At 38.3% G+C, this 16011-nt stretch overlaps 1 long non-coding RNA gene across 1 annotated transcript in view; it reads right to left on the bottom strand.

Annotated features, from left to right (window-relative positions):
* Window positions 1-15810: 15810 nt before the first annotated feature.
* The window catches only part of LOC118433922, a 10277-nt gene continuing 10076 nt past the window's right edge, over window positions 15811-16011 (bottom strand). The window contains exon 3 of the long non-coding RNA XR_004833672.1: window positions 15811-15844. This is a non-coding gene — a long non-coding RNA (uncharacterized LOC118433922). The remainder of the gene's footprint in view (window positions 15845-16011) is intronic.

Here is a 16011-nt window from a genome sequence, read left to right on the forward strand (position 1 = left end):
ATGGAGAGGGGAAAAAGAAGGAAGAAATAAGAAGGATAAAGTGAGGCTGTATTATTATTGTGCGACTACTACGACTGGTTTAATAAATCGACTGCGGAGATTCATTTGCTGCTGTTAGAGTGGGCCTTGTAATGAGGTATAAAAAAAGTGAATTTCTAAGGTTGTGACTGTTATTCCTGGTACATGTATAGTCGCGCTTTTCGATGGCCGCTTTGACCCGTCTTGCTTTACAGATTCCAAAAGTGTTTTCCACATACTCTTCATACCTTTTGAACCGATAAATCTCTGCTACGTGTACAATTTCAATGTATTTTGTAATATGTACAGAGTCTCTTAGCCGAAATCAAGCTCAAATGACGGGGGTACCCTACGAAATTTTGAGCAAAAGTACCGGCAGAGAAACCGCTCGCAACAAGCAACACATGAATGGCTGGTTTGAAAAATGCTATGTAAAACTTGTGCTTGTCAGTGGTGGTTTGGTTCGTTAACGAAAAGGCCTGTATGTATTTACAGTTTAAAGCTTTTGTCGTTTGACTTCATCTTTAATAGAGATGGACAAAATAACCAACGAAATCAGAGGTTCACAGCCGCGTTTCATTTTGCTTTGGCAGATGTGAGACACAAATGATATGATGTTCCTTTGTAAAACTCCGACCGATAAAACTTTTGAACTCTATTGAAAGTCAAATATAATATTAGGCTTGAGATGGTTTGTTGCAAAAGTGAATAAATGTTGTTTTAACAAACAGCGACCGATGAAAATCACGCACGTTGCTCTTTAACTAGAGAATGTGTAAGCTATGAAAAATATATATAATACATATATTAAATAATAGCTACCTGGTTGATCCTGCCAGTAGTCATATGCTTGTCTCAAAGATTAAGCCATGCATGTCTAAGTTCAAGCGAAAATAAAGTGAAACCGCGAATGGCTCATTACATCAGTTATGGTTCCTTAGATCGCACTTACTACTTGGATAACTGTGGTAATTCTAGAGCTAATACATGCGCTGAGCTCCAACCCTCGTGGAAGGAGCGCTTTTATTAGATCAAAGCCAATCGGGCCTTCGGGTCCGTTACATTGGTGACTCTGAATAACTTTGCTGATCGCACGGTCTCGTACCGGCGACGTATCTTTCAAGTGTCTGCCTTATCAACTGTCGATGGTAGGTTATGCGCCTACCATGGTGGTAACGGGTAACGGGGAATCAGGGTTCGATTCCGGAGAGGGAGCCTGAGAAACGGCTACCACATCCAAGGAAGGCAGCAGGCGCGCAAATTACCCACTCCCAGCTCGGGGAGGTAGTGACGAAAAATAACGATACGGAACTCTTATGAGGCTCCGTAATCGGAATGAGTACACTTTAAATCCTTTAACGAGGATCTATTGGAGGGCAAGTCTGGTGCCAGCAGCCGCGGTAATTCCAGCTCCAATAGCGTATATTATGTTGCTGCGGTTAAAAAGCTCGTAGTTGGATCTCGGTTTCGGGCGAGTGGTGCACCTTGCGGTGTTTACTGTTTGCCCGGACGATCTTGTTGGTTCGTTATGGTTCTCTTAACCGAGTGCCATAAGTGGCCAGCACGTTTACTTTGAAAAAATGGAGTGCTCAAAGCAGGCGCTACAGCCTGAACATTAGTGCATGGAATAATGGAATAGGATCTCGGTTCTATTTCGTTGGCTTTCGGAGTCGAGGTAATGATTAATAGGACAGACGGGGCATTCGTACTGCGACGTTAGAGGTGAAATTCTTGGATCGTCGCAAGACGAACTACTGCGAAAGCATTTGCCAAGAATGTTTCATTAATCAAGAACGAAAGTTAGAGGTTCGAAGGCGATCAGATACCGCCCTAGTTCTAACCATAAACGATGTCGACCGGCGATCCGCTATCGTTAACTGAATGACTTAGCGGGCAGCCTCCGGGAAACCAGAGTATTTGGATTCCGGGGGAAGTATGGTTGCAAAGCTGAAACTTAAAGGAATTGACGGAAGGGCACCACCAGGAGTGGAGCCTGCGGCTTAATTTGACTCAACACGGGAATCTCCCAGCCCGGACACCGAAGGATTGACAGATTGAGAGCTCTTTCTTGATTCGGTGGTGGTGGTGCATGGCCGTTCTTAGTGGTGGAGCGATTTGTCTGGTTAATCCGATAAACGAACGAGACTCTGGCTACTAACTAGACGTTAGATCTCTAAGGGCATCACAGACCTGTTATTGCTCAATCTCGTGCGGCTAAACGCCGCCCGTCCCTCTAAGAAGCTGCGATAGACCCACAAAGGGATCTAACGTCTAGTTAGTAGGCCAGAGTCTCGTTCGTTATCGGAATTAACCAGACAAATCGCTCCACCAACTAAGAACGGCCATGCACCACCACCCACCGAATCAAGAAAGAGCTCTCAATCTGTCAATCCTTCCGGTGTCCGGGCCTGGTGAGATTTCCCGTGTTGAGTCAAATTAAGCCGCAGGCTCCACTCCTGGTGGTGCCCTTCCGTCAATTCCTTTAAGTTTCAGCTTTGCAACCATACTTCCCCCGGAATCCAAATACTCTGGTTTCCCGGAGGCTGCCCGCTAAGTCATTCAGTTAACGATAGCGGATCGCCGGTCGACATCGTTTATGGTTAGAACTAGGGCGGTATCTGATCGCCTTCGAACCTCTAACTTTCGTTCTTGATTAATGAAAACATTCTTGGCAAATGCTTTCGCAGTAGTTCGTCTTGCGACGATCCAAGAATTTCACCTCTAACGTCGCAGTACGAATGCCCCCGTCTGTCCCTATTAATCATTACCTCGACTCCGAAAGCCAACGAAATAGAACCGAGATCCTATTCCATTATTCCATGCACTAATGTTCAGGCTGTAGCGCCTGCTTTGAGCACTCCAATTTTTTCAAAGTAAACGTGCTGGCCACTTATGGCACTCGGTTAAGAGAACCATAAACGAACCAACAAGATCGTCCGGGCAAACAGTAAACACCGCAAGGTGCACCACTCGCCCGAAACCGAGATCCAACTACGAGCTTTTTAACCGCAGCAACATTAATATACGCTATTGGAGCTGGAATTACCGCGGCTGCTGGCACCAGACTTGCCCTCCAATAGATCCTCGTTAAAGGATTTAAAGTGTACTCATTCCGATTACGGAGCCTCATAAGAGTTCCGTATCGTTATTTTTCGTCACTACCTCCCCGAGCTGGGAGTGGGTAATTTGCGCGCCTGCTGCCTTCCTTGGATGTGGTAGCCGTTTCTCAGGCTCCCTCTCCGGAATCGAACCCTGATTCCCCGTTACCCGTTACCACCATGGTAGGCGCATAACCTACCATCGACAGTTGATAAGGCAGACACTTGAAAGATACGTCGCCGGTACGAGACCGTGCGATCAGCAAAGTTATTCAGAGTCACCAATGTAACGGACCCGAAGGCCCGATTGGCTTTGATCTAATAAAAGCGCTCCTTCCACGAGGGTTGGAGCTCAGCGCATGTATTAGCTCTAGAATTACCACAGTTATCCAAGTAGTAAGTGCGATCTAAGGAACCATAACTGATGTAATGAGCCATTCGCGGTTTCACTTTATTTTCGCTTGAACTTAGACATGCATGGCTTAATCTTTGAGACAAGCATATGACTACTGGCAGGATCAACCAGGTAGCTATTATTTAATATATGTATTATATATATTTTTCATAGCTTACACATTCTCTAGTTAAAGAGCAACGTGCGTGATTTTCATCGGTCGCTGTTTTGTTAAAACAACATTTATTCACTTTTGCAACAAACCATCTCAAGCCTAATATTATATTTGACTTTCAATAGAGTTCAAAAGTTTTATCGGTCGGAGTTTTACAAAGGAACATCATATCATTTGTGTCTCACATCTGCCAAAGCAAAATGAAACGCGGCTGTGAACCTCTGATTTCGTTGGTTATTTTGTCCATCTCTATTAAAGATGAAGTCAAACGACAAAAGCTTTAAACTGTAAATACATACAGGCCTTTTCGTTAACGAACCAAACCACCACTGACAAGCACAAGTTTTACATAGCATTTTTCAAACCAGCCATTCATGTGTTGCTTGTTGCGAGCGGTTTCTCTGCCGGTACTTTTGCTCAAAATTTCGTAGGGTACCCCCGTCATTTGAGCTTGATTTCGGCTAAGAGACTCTGTACATATTACAAAATACATTGAAATTGTACACGTAGCAGAGATTTATCGGTTCAAAAGGTATGAAGAGTATGTGGAAAACACTTTTGGAATCTGTAAAGCAAGACGGGTCAAAGCGGCCATCGAAAAGCGCGACTATACATGTACCAGGAATAACAGTCACAACCTTAGAAATTCACTTTTTTTTATACCTCATTACAAGGCCCACTCTAACAGCAGCAAATGAATCTCCGCAGTCGATTTATTAAACCAGTCGTAGTAGTCGCACAATAATAATACAGCCTCACTTTATCCTTCTTATTTCTTCCTTCTTTTTCCCCTCTCCATGAAGATTTTGGGATATATAACAAAATTGACCCTAGGAACATGTAGTTTGCTGGGTAAGAACAAACTTTCCTCAACCCAACTCTGCTTGTTGTACAAAAACTCACTCTTACTCATTCACTCCTACTCCACCACACAAACTCTCTTACGCTTAACCCCTTTACTTCCAGTGTGGTTACACTTGTAACTTGTTCGTTTGTTGTCTGGTCTGCACCTCGTGTAGGTACTTTGAAAAAAAATCCAACTTACCATGTCAACATATCCATGCCTGTATGCATGTACATACATATATGTATTATTATGTATTATTATTGTAAGCTGATTTTATTGAAAATTTAAAATTTATACGTAAAAAAATTTACGTATTATTTTAATAAATCTGACAATTAGGTAAGCAAAAAAGTATTTTAATTTTTTTTGATAAAATAATGTTATATTTCAAAAAATACAAAATTTTAAACATTCTTTTTTCTTCCAATTATAATAGTTGTTTTCTTGGAGGGCGCTATATTTCTGTGTGAAAATTCAATTTCAGTTGTCAAAATTATAAAAAATCAACAAAAGAGTAAATTAACAATTTCACTAATTTATTAAGTAGCTTCAGCTACTTTATGTGAAGACTTTGTCTGTCTGTCTGTCTGTCTGTCTGTCTGTCCGTCTGTCTGTCAGCAGGATATCAGGAGAACGGATCGAGATAATCGAAATCGGTTTTCGCCATCATACATAGGACCCCAGGGGAGGATCCTATCAACTTTTGGGGGCAACCGGACCACACCCCCTTTGGCGACAGGGGGTGTGGTCGGGGCAAAATGAGATTTTTAGTGCAATTTAATCTATAGGTGAAATAGAGTAAAATTATGTGTTCCGGAGTTGTGCCACACCCCCTCGGCGCCAGGGGGTGTGGTTGGGGCAAAATGAGATTTTTAGTGCAATTTAATCTATGGGTAAAATTAGGTGAAATTGAGTGAAATTAAATGAAATTAAGTGAAATTAAGTGAAATTAAGTGCTTCCCCGATTGTGCCACACCCCCTCGGCCCTAGGGGGTGTGGTTGGGGCAAAATGAGATTTTTAGTGCAATTTATTCTATGGGTAAAATTAAGTGAAATTGAGTGAAATTAAATAAAATTAAGTGAAATTAAGTGAAATTGAGTGTTTCCCCGATTTTGCCGCACCCCTTCGGCGCCAGCGGGTGTGGTGGGGGCAAAATGAGATTTTTAGTGCAATTTAATCTATAGGTGAAATAGAGTAAAATTATGTGTTCCGGAGTTGTGCCACACCCCCTAGGCGCCAGGGGTGTGGTTGGGGCAAAATGAGATTTTTATAAAAAATTAATCTATTGATGAAATAGAGTGAAATTAAGTGTTCCCGAGTTGTTCCACACCCCTCGTCGCCAGGGGGTGTGGTCGGGGCAAAATGAGATTTTTGCAAAAAATTAATCTATAGGTGAAATAGAGTAAAATTATGTGTTCCGGAGTTGTGCCACACCCCCTAGGCGCCAGGGGTGTGGTTGGGGCAAAATGAGATTTTTATAAAAAATTAATCTATTGATGAAATAGAGTGAAATTAAGTGTTCCCGAGTTGTTCCACACCCCCTCGTCGCCAGGGGGTGTGGTCGGGGCAAAATGAGATTTTTGCAAAAAATTAATCTATAGGTGAAATAGAGTAAAATTATGTGTTCCGGAGTTGTGCCACACCCCCTAGGCGCCAGGGGTGTGGTTGGGGCAAAATGAGATTTTTATAAAAAATTAATGTATAGATGAAATAGAGTGAAATTAAGTGTTCCCGAGTTGTTCCACACCCCCTCGTCGCCAGGGGGTGTGGTCGGGGCAAAATGAGATTTTTGCAAAAAATTAATCTATAGGTGAAATAGAGTGAAATTAAGTGTTATCGAGTTGTGGTGGGACCGTTTGGGGTGAAGTACGTCTGAAGCTACTTCCGTATGCGCGTTTGCGACGGTTTATTATTCTTTTTTCATAACTTTGTAGTAAATTAACAATTTCACTAATTCATCATTCTTTTTTCTTCCATTGATAATTGTTTTTCCGGTTTTTCTTGATGATTCATTGATTTTGGGCATAAATATCGTATTTAAATATGTAAATACGTGTAAATTCTACAAAAGGACCATTTTTAGAGTGCGAATAACTGAACAATTTTGTCAATTTATGCGTCAAAATTCATCTTTATTTGCGAATTATTGCTTCAGCAATGTAAATGAGTGTAAATCATTCAAAAAACACAAAAGAAAAAAAGTTTATTTAGAAAATTTTACCAATTTTTCAATGATGATGACTGTACTTTCATGCTTATACACGGGATGGGAAGGATTGAAATGGGAGAATAATTTTTACTTTTTTTAAGAATTTTTATAATTTTTGACATTTTCTTGTAATATGTTGTAGCTTAGCAGGTAAATATATTGTATTAACTTGAAAAAGTGAAAAATTTTATTTCAAAAGTATGGTTTTTCCTCAATTTAAAAAATGCGTCCAAATTTCCGCTCGGCTAAATTATCATCACTTTAGAGCCTACCCGAGTACCAAAACGTGTCCTACTCCCACGCTGTGTACACAAAGTTGCGGTATCAACTCCACTCGGCTGCAACTCCCGGATAGGAATTGTGCTTATATGCTCAAGCTTAATAGATTATAGTTATGATATGAACTCCGCTAGGCTTCAACACGGGTAAGTGTGGTTGCAAAGCTAAAGCTTAATAAGTATGTAACATACATACAACATAAACCCATTGTGGTTAGGGAAGCTTATGGTTGTCATGGAGACTCCATAAATATACGATTGTTTTCATGATTTTTTTCATGATTTTTTTATATTTACTATGATGAAAATAAAAATTTACAAAAAAACAAAGTCTGTAAAAAACATTAGAATATGAAAATAAAGACTTCAAACTCCTTATAGTTTGACAATATTTATCATTTCAATAATTGCAGATGTGGATTGATTTTGCCAATCTGTGTCTCAATGCCTGTTTTTAGCCCGTACCAGGGGTTTTGTAATTGTGATGTCCGTCTGTCTTTCGATAACTCTGGAACGAGTTGGCCGATTGACTTGAAATTTTTACCATATGCATATTAGACAAAGTTATGAAACGAGTTCGAAGATGGGCGACATTGGTCCAGTGGTTGACCGGTGGTGGTCATCGGAGTGGGTGGGGTATTATGCACCAAAATTTCAAAATCGTCGTAGAAAGCTCAAATTTGGTACAGGGTAATGGCTCCTAATGAAAGAATATAAAGTGAAATTGGGAAATTTTTAAAAGCCGGGACCCGTTGGGGTGACCTATGCCGATTTTCATAGCTTGTCGCAAAAAGCTGAAATCCGGAACGGTGATACTTAATAGCTTCTCATGAAATTATATCAAGTCAAAGAGGAACACAAAGTTATCAAATATGCAATAAGGAAGGGATACTCGTACCGATTTCTAAGAGATATTCAGATAAAATTTAGTGTGGAGTCGAAAAATAACTTAGAATTAGAATATAGGAGGGTTGAATTTCGAAATTTTTATACGAGGTTTGGTGCCAAGTAATACTACCAACTTGGTAGTACCAGGTGACGTTAGTTAATGCAATAATTAGTGAAAAATAGTATAACATTCTGACAAACATGGGTTTACTTATCAATCCTGTTTCGGGCTGAGCAAAGCTGTACTGATAGGTTTTTTTAATTTGATTGATGTACAATGTTAATTAGTCTATAATATCATGCGAAAATGTTGATACACGAAACGTTATGAATCGTTCAGTAAATGAATTTTTCAAAATTTCGTTAAAAATTAATCACGATTTTCCAGTTTTTGAAATTAGAAAGTAAAAGTTAAATTAAAAATTACATTTATTTGAATTTATTGTGATAATCAATGACGCTGGCTGCATCCAGGTTGGGGAGGTTACATATGGCAGCCAACCTAACCCGTAAATATATTTTCTGATATACTGTCCTTTAAATTTTGGGAACTGCAATACCACGAAATTTGGAGATAGTTTTTTACCTACTGTTATTACATAAGAACACGGCAAAGACTATCCCATATACGTATAGGAAATCATAAATTGTCTAAATTGTTTCGCATTACACTATAGTGTAATATATGTATCTATGCATAAAATGCTCAAAATGAAGATGAGATAATATATTTGTCCATAAATAAACCGTTGCAAAAGAAGGACACACAGGACATTTCCATAATGGGATTTAGCTTCACCCCTTAATAATCGAGGAAGACGTTCAGGAGGAGGAGGTCCGAAGTCCGAACTATGATGTCCAATAGTGGTTAAAACCATTTTTGGACTGCTAATTTGGCCGGAGGTTAAAACCACCAAGAAACACTGGAATAATTTTTAAAATACATTTCCTATATATATTCCAATATAAATAATAATAAAATTTATCAATTCTGAATTGGTAAAACTGGCGATAATGAGAAAATTTTGAATTTTTCAAATTATTTACGGAGCAATTTTTCTGCAAATCACGGCATCTTTTAAAAGTAAAGTGTATGTTGTATCTTTAAGCGGTCAGTGAAGCACTGGTTCGCAATAAATGCGCACCGAACCACACCCAGGGTTCGCTACCCCGGGTTTTTGTGGGTTGGGGTTTTTACGGGTTTTTGTGGGTTTTTCCGGGGTTTTTGTAAGATTTTGAGGCAGATTGAAACAAAATCCCTTAAACTACAACGTAGATCAATGCTAATTAACTTTTCTGCCTCATCTTGAAATTTTGAGAATTTTCATTTGCGACTTGAATTTCCAAGTATCATTGCATATTTCCAGGTTTACATGTCAAACATGAATTTTCGATGTAATAGTCCAAATCAATGATAACGGTTAAAATTGCATGTTAAAATCGTATATTAAATTAGTTTTTCTCTAATAAATAATTTTAGGAATTCTGGTTCAACCTGCCCCAAAGTCTACAAAAACCCACAAAAACCCACAAAAACCCAAAAACCCCAAAAACCCCGGAAAAACCCACGGGGTTGGGTTTTTCTACAAAAACCCCGGGGTTTTCCGAACCCTGACCACACCCGGTGTGGCTCGCGGGATTTAATACTTTTGTTGGTGTGGTTTGCGGTGTGGTGCGCTAACCCAAACTACCAAGACTGATTAAAGGTCTCCCAATATGTTCACAATTTATAGCAGAAATTCTAATGTAGGTTTATATATTGAATAAAAATAACATACGATGGATGACACTGCTGATGTCCAGCACCTACAATGTACATAAATGAATATTTACTTGGGCACCGAGAATAAGTTGATTGAAATACGTTCTTATTTTTCAGAGCCAAGGTAGACTAGTGTCGGATATGCCCGCTTGTGGTGAAACCGTCCTGAGTTCGATACTTGCAGCATCCACCTTTTCAAGCTGGAGTTTTCAATACACCAGTTCGTTTCAAGGATGCGAAATTAATAGTGTGACGTGGGTGACTCCCGGAGGGTCAGAACTTTCCACACTTTCGGATCGCAGCCCACTTTGAAGATTTCTTCAATAGTTTCCAAGGAACGCGGCTCGAACATACATTTTGCAGCGCCTTAACCTTTTAAGCATTTACATTTTATAGTCGAAAATGGGGAATGAACTTTGACCATGAATGTCATGGAGAAAAATTTTACACCAAGTTTCCAAAACCATGGTGTTCATGTCATATTTTTTATACATCGCAAGACCAAAGCCATGTTAGTCATGGTCACAAAAATTTGCATTGCAGGACCAATACCATCAAAGTCATGGCGATTGTTTTTGCAAGAAAATACTTTGACCATGACATACATGGAAGTCGAAAATAATAATTTTCACAGCTTTTTAGACCGAGTCAGGGCTTATGGAACCGTCATATGTCCGTCCGTCCGTAAATCTCTCTCTAAACGATCACGATCTCTCTTTAAACACAAGCTACCGACTTGAAATTTTTACCATTTGCATATTGGACAAAGTTAGGAATCGAGTTCGAAGATGGGCGAAATCGGTCAACTGGTTGACCGGTGGGGGTCATCTGAGTGGGTGGGATCTTATGCACCAAAATTTCAAAATTGCCGGAGAAAGCTGAAATTTGGCACAGAGGTTGCTAATGGCTCCTAATAGATAAAAATGAGTTCAAGTTGGAAAAAAATTCATCTTCAGGGACCCTAGGTGGTGACCCATACGGATTTTTCAAAATCGTCATACCGAGCTGAAATTTGGTATGAAGGGTAAAAACCACTTCTGGATAGCACATACAGCTTTGTCCAAGTTCAAGCCCTCAAGTTCTTGTTAAACAAGCCCACTGATCCTGGTAGTAACTGGGAAAAATTTGTAGATCCTTGAAAAAAAGGGGTGTCAAATAGAAAATATCTAGCAAACATTTAACCATCCATAAACCGGAGGTTGGTGATATTATGTCGGTCAATTCGAAGAAGAATTTAGAAGCGGGTTGTGACTCACCGAGTCATTAATATTACTTGGCACCAAATTCTAAAAATTTCAGCTTTTTAAGACAATTTCTGAATATCAACATGGGTATGGGTCACCCCAACGGGTCCCGGCATATGAAAATTTTATCAATCTCACTTCATATTCTTACATTAGGGGCCTCTATACCAATTTTCAGCTCGATTGGATGAATTTGAAAAATCGGTATGGGTCACCCCCTCGGGTACCTCCGGTTGACAAAATTTTCCAATTTCACTTCATATTCTTCCATTACGAGCAACTAGAACGCTCCATGTCGAATTTCAGCTTTCTAACCAATTTTGAAATTTTGGTGCATAATACCCCACCCACTTATATGACCCCCACCGGTTCAAAACTTTTCTGATCGAACCCATCTTCTAACTTGGTCGTTGCATTGCCCAGATACATGTCTGCACCAAATTTGGTCAAAATTGGTTAACTCGTTCGACAGTTCGACTGACATGACAATTACATAAGCCCTGGTTCGGGCTAAAAACCACAACTCGAGAGAAAGTCAGTCTTTGGATGTAATCCGAATATTTTAACGTTGCGATGTGATTAAAAGTCGACAATAATCTATATTATAATTTCGAAAAGTCCGTCCCGTGAAATTTTCCGTGACATTCCTGCATTCTGATTGGCTGTTGGTTTTCCTGCTCCACCAATCAGGGAACAGATACGAATTATGATTATGATTATGATTATGATTATGATTATAATCATAATTATGATGATAATTATGATTATGATTATGATTATGATTATAATTATGATTATAATTATGATTATGATTATAATTATGATTATGATTATAATTATGATTATGATTATGATTATGATTAACATTATGATTATAATTATGATTATGATTATGATTATAATTATGATTATGATTATAATTATGATTATTATTATAATTATAATTATGATTATGATTAGAACTTAAAAAAACTTCTTTAGCGACATAAAAAAATTCCTTAGCAACACAAAAAAATTTCCTTAGCAACATAAGAAAATTTCCGTACCAACGTTAAAAAATTTCCTTAGCAACACAAAAATATTTCCTTAGCAACGTTAAAAAATTTCCTTAGCAACATAAAAAATTTCCTTAGCAACGTTAAAAAATATCCCTAACAACGTTAAAAAATTTCCCCGGCAACAAAAATATTTCCTTATCAACGTTAAAAAAATTCCCTAGCAACATAAAAAATTTCCTTAGCAACGTTAAAAAATTTCCCTAGCAACGTTAAAAAATTTCCCCGGCAACATAAAAAATTTTCCTTAGCAACGTTCAAAAAATTTCCTTAGCAACATAAAAAATTTCCATAGCAGCATACAAAAATTTCCTTGGCAACATAAAAAAATTACCTTAGCAACATAAAAAAATTTCCTTGGCAACATAAAAAAAATACCTTAGCAACATAAAAAAATTTCCTTGGCAACATGAAAAAATTACCTTAGCAACATAAAAAAATTACCTCAGCAGCATAAAAAAATTATCTTAGCAACATAAAAAAATTCCTTAGCAACGTTAAAAAAATTTCCTTAGCAACATAAAAAAATTCCTTAGCAACGTTGAAAAAGTTTCCTTACTAACATAAAAAAATTACCTTAGCAGCATACAAAAATTTCCTTGGCAACATAAAAAAATACGCTAGCAACATAAAAAATTTCCTTAGCAACATAAAAAAATTTTCCTAGCAACGTTAAAAAATTCCCTAGCAACATAAAAAAACTTCCTTAACAACTTCAAGAAAATTGCTTAGCAAGTCGACAAAATTCCTTTGCAAGACGAAAAAATTCCTTAGCAGCGTTAAAAAGTTTCACGTTGCCCGTCTTTAGGACGGGCTTATAGGCTAGTTACTTAATAAATTTCGTAAAAAACTGATAATGTAACTAAGGATGGATCTTTTTAATTGTTGTGTTTTCGTCCGGCACTTCGTGTAAAATTGTTCGCCATGACATACATGGTCAAAATGCTTAAAAGGTTAATTTCACAAATTGCTCTCGGATTTCATAGTTAGTCATGCTTGAAGGATGTGATCAACAATTTTTGATAATTTTTGCCCCCACCACACATACAGTAATGCGCCATTTTTGCATGTATGGAAATCTTCTCATACAGGGTCTCCCTTAAGTCGACCATACATACATATTATGCTTTACGAAGGGTGTGTCCCTAGAAATTTCCACATATTTATTAAACAAATAACTCCTGAAATTCAAAATTCAAGCGCACTACGACTTAATTTGAGATTTTTAATAATTCAAAATTGCTCATAAAACACGTTGGTAACTTCTTCAATCAAAATTTTGTTTTTAGTTTTTTTTCTGAAATTTCGACTTTTGTGATTATAAGGACAAAAGTTGTGAAAATGCAACATGCAATATAAGCTACAAAAGAATTAAAGGAAGTTCAACACACTTAACGTTTGGTATTAATTTAAAACGTAATATTGAAATACTTTTAGTGCTTGAAACCCTTTAGTATTTACATACAGTTTACTGAATATTTTATTATGAGCGTACTCACGTCAACCTTCGCATATCTCGCATATCTCGCAATTGAGCATAGCAACATAACTTGCGAAGTTTTGCGAGATATGCGAGATTTCGCAAAAATTTTGCTAGAAAACCATGGGATTTTTTTCGCAAATTTACCCAGCAATTGGGCATGTTCTTATTTCGCAAAAGTACTTCGCAAACTCATCCTCACCATCTCCAGCAGGAGAAATTAAAGAAATCCATGGAAACAATACCAAAATTGGTGTTTTTCAGTAGATTTGCGAGATTAGAGAGATTTGCGAACTCATATTTTGCGAATCCCCTCACGACAGAAATATTTTGATCTTCGCAAGTTTGCTAAATGAGTTGCGATGCGAAATAAGAAGTTGTCGTGAGTACGCCCTATATGACGTATTTCAATAATAATTATTAAGCACTTAAATTTTTAAGCTTTAATATTTTAAGGCTGGCAAGACATTTCGAGGAATTTCAACTACTTTATATTCATTTAATGATGGAGTATCAATTTTACTTGAGAAAAAAAGTGCATATATTTATTTAGGGAACAAAGTTTGGAACGCTTGAAATGAAACTAATCGCTGTCATCATCATAGGACTCACACCAATCATCGTAAGACTCGTGCCAATCATCCGAAAACTCGAAATCCACACTGCTGTCTCCATCCATACTCCAATTGTAGTCGCCATCGTAGTTCACGCTGTCAGCATCCGTCTCTTCAGACTCTTCTTCCACCACAGAAAACTTAGACACGCGCATTTCATTCAGCGCCATGAAGGCGCGTATACTTTCTGCTGATTCTTTGCCATACTGGAATAAAGTAAAAAAAAAAAAAACATTCCGTCAGGCATAATCGGTTATTCGTCTCAATGCATATGTAACAATGTGACTCACATAAATACCGGCAATTCCGACCCGGTCCATTCCACGAATTGCGACGAGGAGTTGCTTAAACAAATCGATTTCGTTCGCTGACAAATCGTGAATCTTGTTGTCAAACTTACACGTCCCAAGGCTTAAAGTTTTCAGTTCTGAAATTAACAATTAACATGTTGATAAATGAAAGGGAAATATATTTTCAAAATTTAGGTGACCGTGATTAAGTTAATAACGACAACTTACGCTTGAATAATTTCTTTGCTTTTAAGAGAGCCTGAATAACATCCTCAACCTGTTTTGGGTACTTTGGCAACCTCAATCCCAAATGTTTCAACACCCTCCAACCCGACACGTCTTGAGCACTACCCCCAACTTCAGGAGAGTCTTCTTTCCGCCGGAATCCCTAGTGTCGAACGTGTCCAACTTCAACTTTTCCAAGTTTGGAAACACAGTCACCAATCGTTTCAAAAGTTTGGGATCATGCAACTGCATAACCCTCAAATTCGTCATGTTTGGCAAAACCTTCTTCTTCGAGAGACAAATATTTTGCACAATGTCATCCACAGATTTCGACTTCTGAAACGCTTTCCCAATCATGAGACTTTTCAGATTGGGCACGATATTTTGCAAGAGGTCGTCACACCGAAAAACGTCAGTCATCCGGTTTCGAAACGTTTTTAATTTGGGCATCTTCTTGGTGGGCAAGTGGAAGTGAGTTTTTTTGAAATTTTTTGTATCGTCCAACTCTGTCGATCCGTACCCTACGTATGTATTGTCGACGTAGTCAAAACTTAGTTTGACGAGTTGGTTCCTCACTTGACTCAACATTCGGGACATATTTGAAAGCTTATCTTCCGCTCGGACGATGTCACATGGGTCAACGTTATCCAGCGCTATTGTTAACGAATCGAGATATTTGGAATTTGACAAATCTGGGCTAAATCCCCACGGAAGAGTGACCTCCTTCAAATTTGGAGAGGCGTTGATAACCACGTCAATAAAGTTGGTTAGATGAGAAGTCACCCGTTTCGAACTGGCCTTGACGACCTTGAAGAATATCAAATTTTGTTTTATTGACATAATTTCTCCGGCTGGAATCAGATCAGTTGAACTTGCTGAATTCGGTGAACGTGTGCAACTAATTCGCAATTGCTCAAGTTCGGGCAGGAATTTTTCAAAACTTGATACACCGATGATAGATAGACCTCTCTAGCGATGTCGAGTTCCAAAATTTGCACGGTGTCGCCGAACTTGTCACAAACTTGGAGTAGTTTAGATGCGAAGGAGTCCACCGTCGAGTTGGCCAGGCAACTAATCCTTTCACAAGTCGGGCGTCGACTAATGAGGAGCACAATTCGAAAATGACATTTTACACCTTTCCTCCTTGTGTTTCAAGTCTAACGCTAGTCTCGTATTTGGCAAGGAGAGAACCATTTTGTCCAAAATTGACTTACGATCGACAAGTTTTCAATGGGTTGCGGCCTGTTTGAATATCTCCGTCAAAATCTACAAATTTGAAAAAATATTACATTTGTTATTGTATTTTTAAGGTACCACAAGAGGTTGAAATTTCAGTTTTTTATGGACTTAGCAACATGATTTTTTAGAGAACATGAGTCAAGACATGAAGTACAGCTCCGCATAGAAACAAGGGCATTGGGGTATTTTAAGAG

Source organism: Folsomia candida, unplaced genomic scaffold, assembly GCF_002217175.1.
Source record: "Folsomia candida strain VU population unplaced genomic scaffold, ASM221717v1 Fcan01_Sc001, whole genome shotgun sequence".
Classification (NCBI taxonomy): Eukaryota; Metazoa; Arthropoda; class Collembola; order Entomobryomorpha; family Isotomidae; genus Folsomia; species Folsomia candida.